This window comes from Leptonychotes weddellii, chromosome 8 (assembly GCF_054177405.1).
Source record: "Leptonychotes weddellii isolate Sample4059 chromosome 8, ASM5417740v2, whole genome shotgun sequence".
Lineage (NCBI taxonomy): Eukaryota > Metazoa > Chordata > Mammalia > Carnivora > Phocidae > Leptonychotes > Leptonychotes weddellii.
This window is the reverse complement of record NC_138376.1, coordinates 65,037,929-65,046,488: the sequence shown is the minus strand read 5'-3', so window position 1 is coordinate 65,046,488 and position 8,560 is coordinate 65,037,929. Positions and strand designations below refer to the sequence as shown.

The 8,560-nt window shown below is 42.0% G+C and overlaps 1 pseudogene; it reads left to right on the top strand.

The window, feature by feature from the left end:
- The first annotated feature begins 406 nt into the window (after positions 1-406).
- LOC102726678 (small ribosomal subunit protein eS4, X isoform-like) lies at positions 407-1,122 on the top strand (annotated as a pseudogene).
- Positions 1,123-8,560: the final 7,438 nt, after the last annotated feature.

Sequence of the window (8,560 nt, the reverse complement as noted above, 5' to 3'; positions counted from 1 at the left end):
AAGAAAACATGGTCAATGGTCTTGGCAATGGTTTTTTGGATCTGACTCCGAAAGCAAAGGCAATAAAAGCAAAAATGAACAAATGAGACTACATCAAACTAAAAAGCTTCTGCACAGCAAAGGAAACCATCAACAAAATGAAAAGCCAACATACCAAACAGGACAAAACACTTGCAAATCATATATCCAATAAGAGATTAATACTCAAAATATATAAAGAACTCCTACAACTCAAGAGCAAAATAACAATCTAATTTTAAAATTTTTAGACAGATATAACTGATATATAACATTATGTTAGCAAATAGCAGAGGATCTGAACAGACATTTTTCCAAAAAAGACATACAGTGGCCAACAAACACATGAAAAGATGCCCAACAGTCTTTTTTCGTGCCTAGCATAGCCATGTCTCATGGTCCCAAGAAGCATCTGAAGCATGTATCAGCTCCAAAGCACTGGACACTGGTCCCCATAAGCTGAGAGAATGTCTCCCTCTCATCATTTTCCTAAGGAACAGACTTAAGTATGTCCTAACAGGAGATGAGGTAAAGATGATCTGTATGCAGTGTTTTATTAAGATTGATGGAATGGTGTGAACTGATATAACCTACCCTGCTGGTTTTATGGATGTCCTCAGCATTAACAAGACTGGGGAGAATTTCCATCTGATCTATGACACCAAAGGTCACTTGGCTGTTCATCAGATTACACCTGAAGAGGCCAAGTATAAGTTGAGCAAAGTAAGAATGATCTTTGTGGGGACAAAAGGAATCCCCCATCTGATGACCCACGATGCCTGCACCATCCACTATCCTGATCCCTTCCTCAAGGTGAATGACACTGTTCAGATTGATTTGGAGACTGGGAAGATTACTGATTTCATCACATTTGATACTGGTAATCTGTGTATGGTGACTGAGGGTGTTAACCTGGAAAGTATTGGTGTGATCACCAAAGGAAAGGGATACCTTGGTTCTTTTGATATAGTTCATGTGAAAGATGTCAATGGCAACAGCTTTGCCATCCAGCTCTCCAACATTTTTGTTATTGGCAAAGGCAACCAACCATGGATTTCTCTTCCCCATGGAAAGGGTATCTGCCCTGTGGAAGTTTGTCAATAAATACAATATAGTACTGTAAGTGTATTTTCTCTCCCTTATGGTTTTCTTAATAACGTTTCTTTTCTCTAGCTTACTCTGTTGTAGAAACACAGTATATAATACATACAACATACAAACCATATGTTAACTGACTATGCTATCAGTAAAGCTTTCAGTCAATAGCAGGCAATGAGTAGCTAAGTTTTGGGGGAGCCAAAAGTTAAACACAGATTTTCAACTGCACAGGAGGGGAGGAGAGGGGACCAGTGCCCCTAACCTCCACATTGTTTAAGGGTCAACTGTATACGCAAAAACCACAGGAACTAATTCACTAAAAACTATGTAGGGGCACTCAGCCCAAAGACAGCTCGGTCTTCGAATCCCACTAATTGAATGTGTCCTGAAAGTGGGGAAATCCCTGGCACGGACCCTTCCCCACCTGGGCACCTTGAGAGCTCCAGCACATCGGAGCAGCGTCCAGAAAGAGACCGAGGTGCTAGAAGAAATGGATGTGCCTCCAGAGACTAATCAGAGCAGGGCAGGAGTCTGAAATGTGTAAATGGAGTGCCAACCGATCTTGTTCACGAGGCACACGTCAGGTACCTCCTGAGGACTCTCCAAATCCCCCTGGGGCATTTTGCAGTCACCCAATAGGCTGTGTGAGCAGATGCAATGACACTGGTAAGTTCAGTATCTTTCTATTTATATAGCCCTGTGACCCCTGTGGGCCGGCGACCTGAAAAAGCAAATCTTCCTGAATGAGGTACTAATTCCCCAGTGCAAGCATCTGGCTCCGGCACAGAATCATACCTGACCAGCTTGGAGTGCTCTTGCCGTGGGCAGTCTTCCCGAATAATACCAATCAGAGAGAACATAATGCTAAGCAACTGCCCACACCCTTCAAAAACTTTCAGGACATCACTCGTGAACTGTCACCCCTCAGACAGCTCCACTAAGTCTGAGAAAGGGGCCATGACCAGGGGGCAAGTCCACAGCTGCCAGTTCCACGGTCTGAGTACCACAGCTTAAGAAGAACAAGGGACCCTGGTGACATGAGCTCTCAGCTTTAGTGTCTGCTTTTCTCCATGGCCAGACCCTTCATCTTGGCCTCTGGACACATCCTCACCTTGAAGAGTCAAAGCCAAGGAAGGCATGCTCTTGACGCTTGGGTACCAAGGAGGAAGCTCCCATCACCTCCTGGGAAGCAAAGCAGCATTTCTGTGCCTCTTCCCTTCCTCTGGTGGTTCTGTTGTTACAACGCATAAGGGGAATTTTCTCCTTGAGGATCATTTCCATTTCTCTAACAGCAGGGCCTCTCAGAGACCTCATTTGAGCCCCTAACCCGCCCTTTCCAGCCTAGATACTCCAAACCACACATCCCATCATTCAATGATACAGCCTCTCCTAAGCAAGGGCCCCTATTGTTTTTCATAAGTTGATCCTTTTCCTCCAGCTAGATATTCCAGAACAGCAAGGATCAACCTTAGACATCTATTCTATAGTCCCCAAAGCACCCGTCCAAGCCCAATAAATAAGCTGGCACTCAATAAATACGACTTCACTAATGTTTCAAGTCAAATGGCTAGTTTCATAAGGAAGCTGAAAATGGGCTTGTTAGGGGGGAAAAAAACAAACAGAAAAATTTACAGGTCCTTCAAAGTGTTTCTGATATCCTCTCCTTCTTTTTCAGCCCCTTCCACAAGCCCCCGCCATGCTAAAAACACATAAATAAGAGTCTAATAGAAGCCAGACGTTTAAAATAACATATTTTCAGATTTTTTTTTTTAACAAAGCTTGGACGCCTGTGCAGGCTGTAAATTTACAGTTGATGATCTTCTGCCAGAAGTTCTTTTGGGCGCTTACAGCTGTGAAATACAATCTTTGGTTGACTACACAACCCCTTCGTGCTCCCAGTCTGATTCCAACAGCCCATATTCCTGACAACATAACTCATCACAACAATAATGAAATAACAAGAATATTCATTTGGATTTACACACCACCTTTCACCTAAGGGTCCCTGAGCAACTCCAAACACAGCTGAAATGGTTCCAAACCATGTACCTCTCCAACTTGGATTTAGAAGCTAAAAAAGGAGTCAGTCTGCTGTGTGTAATTCCTTGGCAAAAATCATACACTTTTCCATAAATGGAAACAGTGAGTCCTGGCTCTTCTTCAATAATCTTCTCTACCCTCCTGACACCTTTCTTCTTTGCTGAGAAATAAACCATTGGCATAATCAAGATCCTGCCTTTAAATTTTATTGTTTTGTGTTTTGAAGATTTTTTTTTTTTGCAAAATGTAAGTGTACTATAAAAATTAAGTGTCTTTCTACTTTGCAAGATTCACTGAAGTAACTTTTATTTCAGATACCTAGAGAATTGGGAAATACCCTCTCTTCCATTTCCTTATTTTTTCCACACTTGCATTTTTATTTCTTCATGAACTATAGCTATTTTTTTTAAAGATTTTATTTATTTATTTGAGATAGAGAGAGAGAGCATGAGGGGGCAGGGGAGGGAGAAGCAGACTCCCCGCTGAGCAGGGAGCCTAACACGGGGCTCGATCCTAGGGCCCTGGGATCATGACCTGAGCTGAAGGCAGATGCTTAACCAACTGAGCCACCCAGGTGCCCTGAATTATAACTATTTCTTTACTTGTTTATTCTCCTCTACTACAGTGGGAGATTTTTAAAAAAATAAGACCTATATATTTGTACCCTTTCTATATATTTGTATCCTTTCTCTTTGTATGCCAATTTCTCTCAGTGTCGTGTGCACAGAGTATATAGATCTGTGATGAATGGACTTGTTTCTGAGTTGCATCCATAATTTAAATTTTTTCTTAAATATATTATAATTAATATATACTACATGATATATTTACATATAATATACAAATATATATTAAATATATTATGACCTCAGTGTTTACATTAGGGTACAAATGAGGGGGTAAAAATAGTAAACGCCTAAACCCTATCTTTCATTCTACTGGACCTAAACAAACAGCTACCAATGGTGTTAACCATCATCACTAGAAATAAGGAAACCAATTTACTAGGCCTACCAGCACAGAACCCAGATCTCCTGCTTTGGTCAAACACAACATTAGAGGGAAATTACTCTGAGCCCTTGGATTATTTCAGCCCTAATCCTGGACATATAAAATGATGACCCTCTTAGAAAACTTTGGCTCTTAGTCACTCATTAAATCTAAATAAGGAATCTACAATGTGTCTGACATTGTGCTAAGGGCTGAGGATATAAGAATGTAAAGTGCATTGCCCTGCCCCCAAAGAACTTATAGTCCAGGGAAGGAAGCCATCAGAGAAACAGAGAAGAGCAGGATAACACTGTAAGCAACGTGACGTAATGATGCACAAGGTAAAAGTGGCTCCATTTGAACCCAACCTGACTGATGCCTCTTCCCAACCACATGTTGGGCCGTGAGCATACTTTAAAACCCTGCGCTCTGAACCTACTTCCCTCCTCTGGAATATCTAGCTATCATCATAGCTGGGGCAGTGCCTCGTCTTGGCATCCTGAGAGCGGTGTTATGTTGCATATTCTAGAAGCTCTCTGGCTTCTTCCCTGGATGCCATCTTTTTGTTCTGTCTTGGCTCTTTACTCTGGAGCCCACAGGCCTGCTTGTCTTCTCTTTGTACTTTAACACTGTGGCTAGATGATATTTTCAGATATTAATGTTTCTTCTCTCTGTATTTGTTTGTTTCCTTCCTCCATTTCAGACTGGTAGCAGTCTTGATATGCCATGACTTCCAGAAGGCATGCATCAGAGCCAAAACCAGAAATAACCAGCAAGTCCTTCTGGCTTTTTTTCCCCCAAAAAAACATGTTTAAGCCTTTACTGGAACTCAGTGGTTTGGAGAAAAGATGGGAGAGAGTATGAAAAACAATAAGGATGGGGCTTCATCCTTCCTCTCTTCCCGGCCCTAGATAGAAATATCCCTAGGGCAAAAGCAGGAGAGGAAGGAAGAGAGATACCAAAGGGTCCCAGAGCAGCCATGATTCCCCATGCTCTCATAATGTTGACAGCAAAACTCCAAATGGAAGGGCTGGGTGGAGTTTAGGCTAGGCAGACAAAACCCCAGCCAGCATCATGTGGCATAGCCACAGGAGAGAAAAAGGGATCTGGTAGAAGGGTGGCAGCCTTAGCAGTAACCTACCTGGAAAGATGACCAAGGACCAGATAACCACTCTGCATCCTGATGCCTAGCACTGCGTAAGAGGAAGGGAAACTCAAATAAATGAAGTTAAGCTTTGCCCCAGTCAAAATGAAGGGACACTCAGTATGAAGTGAAGCTGACTTATGAATGATAACATACAACGTCTCTAACATACCTGAGTTGTGTGGGCTGACGAGCACCACACTCTTCCTGGATGCCCTTCTCTACACACAGGGCTTTATCCACTGTTGAATTATGCGTCTAAATCTCAGGTTTTGCTTCCTTTCCCTACAATTTGCAGCAAAAAGCAGCAGATATTTCAAGCTGCTTTCTAAATATTTCATTTCAAACTTATCAAGTCCTGAGGTGACTTCTATCTTTTTGATTCTTCCCCACCCCCACCCGACCAACCCAGTTCTCTCCCCCATATTCTTTTCTTTGACAACAGCATTAAAGTCCACTCATATTAAAAACCTCACATATACCCTTAGTTCCTGTATCTCCTTTACCATCCAGACCAGTCAGTTCTACCTTAGGAATCCTCTTCATTGCCTCAGCCATATCCATTTTCCAGACCCTCAGCATGTGTACTCTATTCATGTATTGGCCTCTTCACTGGTATCTGTGTTATCAGACTCTCTTCTACCCTGCCCAAGTCATCCAAGATCCTAGACACCTCCAGCTTCCTGTTAGAGAAAATCCACATTCTTCATCAGGGAATACAGGACTCTGTCTAAATATGGCCTCTGACTACTTCATCCTCCACCACCTTCTATATTCTGCACGCACATACACTCACACCCGTACCCCAGAATCTTACCACCTCTTATGAGCCAAGAAGTGACTATCGCTAAGCAATGGATTAAGAAGTGGTTGGGGCACCTGGGTGGCTCAGTTGGTTAAGCGACTGCCTTCGGCTCAGGTCATGATCCTGGAGTCCCTGGATCGAGTCCCGCATCGGGCTCCCTGCTCGGCGGGGAGTCTGCTTCTCCCTCTGACCCTCTCCTCTCTCATGTGCTCTCTCTCATTCTCTCTCTCTCAAATAAATAAATAAAATCTTTAAAAAAAAAAAAAAAGAAGTGGTAAGCTTGTGGCTTAGTCTAAATGATAAGCTGGTTCATAATTAAGCATGAAGAAAGAGCAAATGTGAAAAAAATCTTCCTTGGTTTCCTTCTAGAATTCTCTTATGTTGCAAGAAAACAAACCCAGAAGAGCCTGTCACTTAGAATATGGTCAACATGAATGGCAACTAAAACTGAATTCTATAAGGCTGCTCTGGCCAGCCTTCCAAGAGTCCTTGGCCACTTTTGTGGCGCTTGGGTGGCTCAGTCGTTAAACATCTGCCTTCGGTTCAGGTCACGATCCCAGGGTCCTGGGATCGAGCCCCGCATCGGGCTCCCTGCTCCGCGGGAAGCCTGCTTCTCCCTCTCCCACTCCCCCTGCTTGTGTTCCCTCTCTCGCTGTGTCTCCCTCTCTCTGTCAAATGAATAAATAAAATCTTAAAAAAAAAGAGAGAGTCCTTGGCCGCTTTTGTGGCACCTGTAACACTGCCATTCTTACAGGATTTTTGTAAGAATGAAGGTGACAGTTGAGGGAGGAGGGGAGTTCTCTGTAAACTTCAAAGTGTTGTACAAAATGTAAGGATTCAGTCTTTTCCCTGTAAATAAATATTCGTTCATTTCTGTCTTTTACAATTCAAAATTCCTTAGAAAAATACAACTCACAGAGGGTCTGTCTTATGCAAAAAGGAAATGCCACAGACCCATGAGAATCCAAATAATTTTTAAATGAAAGTATGCTGGGAAATGGCAGGGTATCTTTTACTGAGAACATGGGAATCCATATGAATTCAGAAACATTACACCATGGTTGTTATCATCAGGGCAGCCCTGGTGTGTCTGGCTGAATTTTTAATACTCGAGCTTTTTAATCTTGCATGACTCTCCCTGGCAAAGTCAGTCCAAAAGAAGAGACACTTAATAAACATTTGAAGCTGGGGACTAGCTGTTTGTGAAACTCACTGTCCATTAAGTAATTGCAGGTTAGGCTAACTAAAATGTTTTATGGAGAGTAATATATCCATGGTGAGGCTTCATTAAATATGTTACTATTTTTATGGCCCCTTCAGTATGGAAAACAAATAACCTGTCCTTGTTCTCCACAGACTACGCTGACCCCTAAATCTGCTTTGCACTTGCCTTGCATGCAGATCAAGTGTCACAGCTGGTTTTACAAAATGTAAGAGTGCAACCAGTTCTTTGCTGCTTACCAATGCCCTGATAATACATGATGAGGAATAAAGTTTTATTTCAGTATTCCCTGAATGTGTTCTACAGAACATTAGTTCTGTAAGATGGTAACATATATTCTGAAAAAATGAAAAGGAAGGAGGCAGCCATGATAAGGGGCTCCTCCATGTGCAAGCAGGTTTGAGAAACAATAGTTTAAACAAAGGTAAGCAGTTTTCCTTCCTTTGGGATATTTAAAGCCTTCAATAGGCCAAAATGCTTTGTGAGTCTCCTAAAGGGGAATATAGTAAATAGAGCACCTCTAAAATTAGTTGACCATAGAACTTATTTTCTATAGAACACAAAAGGTACAAATGTTCCACAGAACATAGTTTAGAAGAGGCTGTTTTATTTAATAAAGCCAAGTAACCAATGACAACCAGTTCAATAATTTCCAGATCATATTTCTCGGTGAAAGTCCTAAGGGAACATCTCCCACAAGCAATATCATTACAAGAAGCATAAGACAGAATCATCTGCAAATGAAGTTTTGAGTAAAACACATTAAGATTTCACTACAGCCTGAGGATCTATAATTCAATATTTGAAGCCATTGTTTCTCTTATGGAGAATAGGAAACGAAATTGACAAAGGAAGTTGCCATATTTTCGACACTTTGCTGCAGGATGACAATTCTCACTTAAGCACAAGAAGGAAAATATTAAAAACAAAAATCCAAGTATGTTTGCTGTCCATGTTTTCCCTTATAATTGTAAAAATCATCTTAAGCGCAGCAAGCTTATAAAGTAATGTACGACAGCCAGAGTAGCCAAGGTGACCAAGAACAGGAGCCACATTGTGAAAAACCTCTCATGTGACTCTATGTTGTCATCGCATAATGGATGCTGATGGTGCCCCTCCTGGATCCCTTTTACCTGTCATCCCCCCCACACCCCTGTTGCCATGAATGTTGTTTACTAATAGCTCCAGAGGCTTCCTCCCAGGAAAATTGCCCTCTGCAGAATAGGAGCTAATCTTAGCCAGT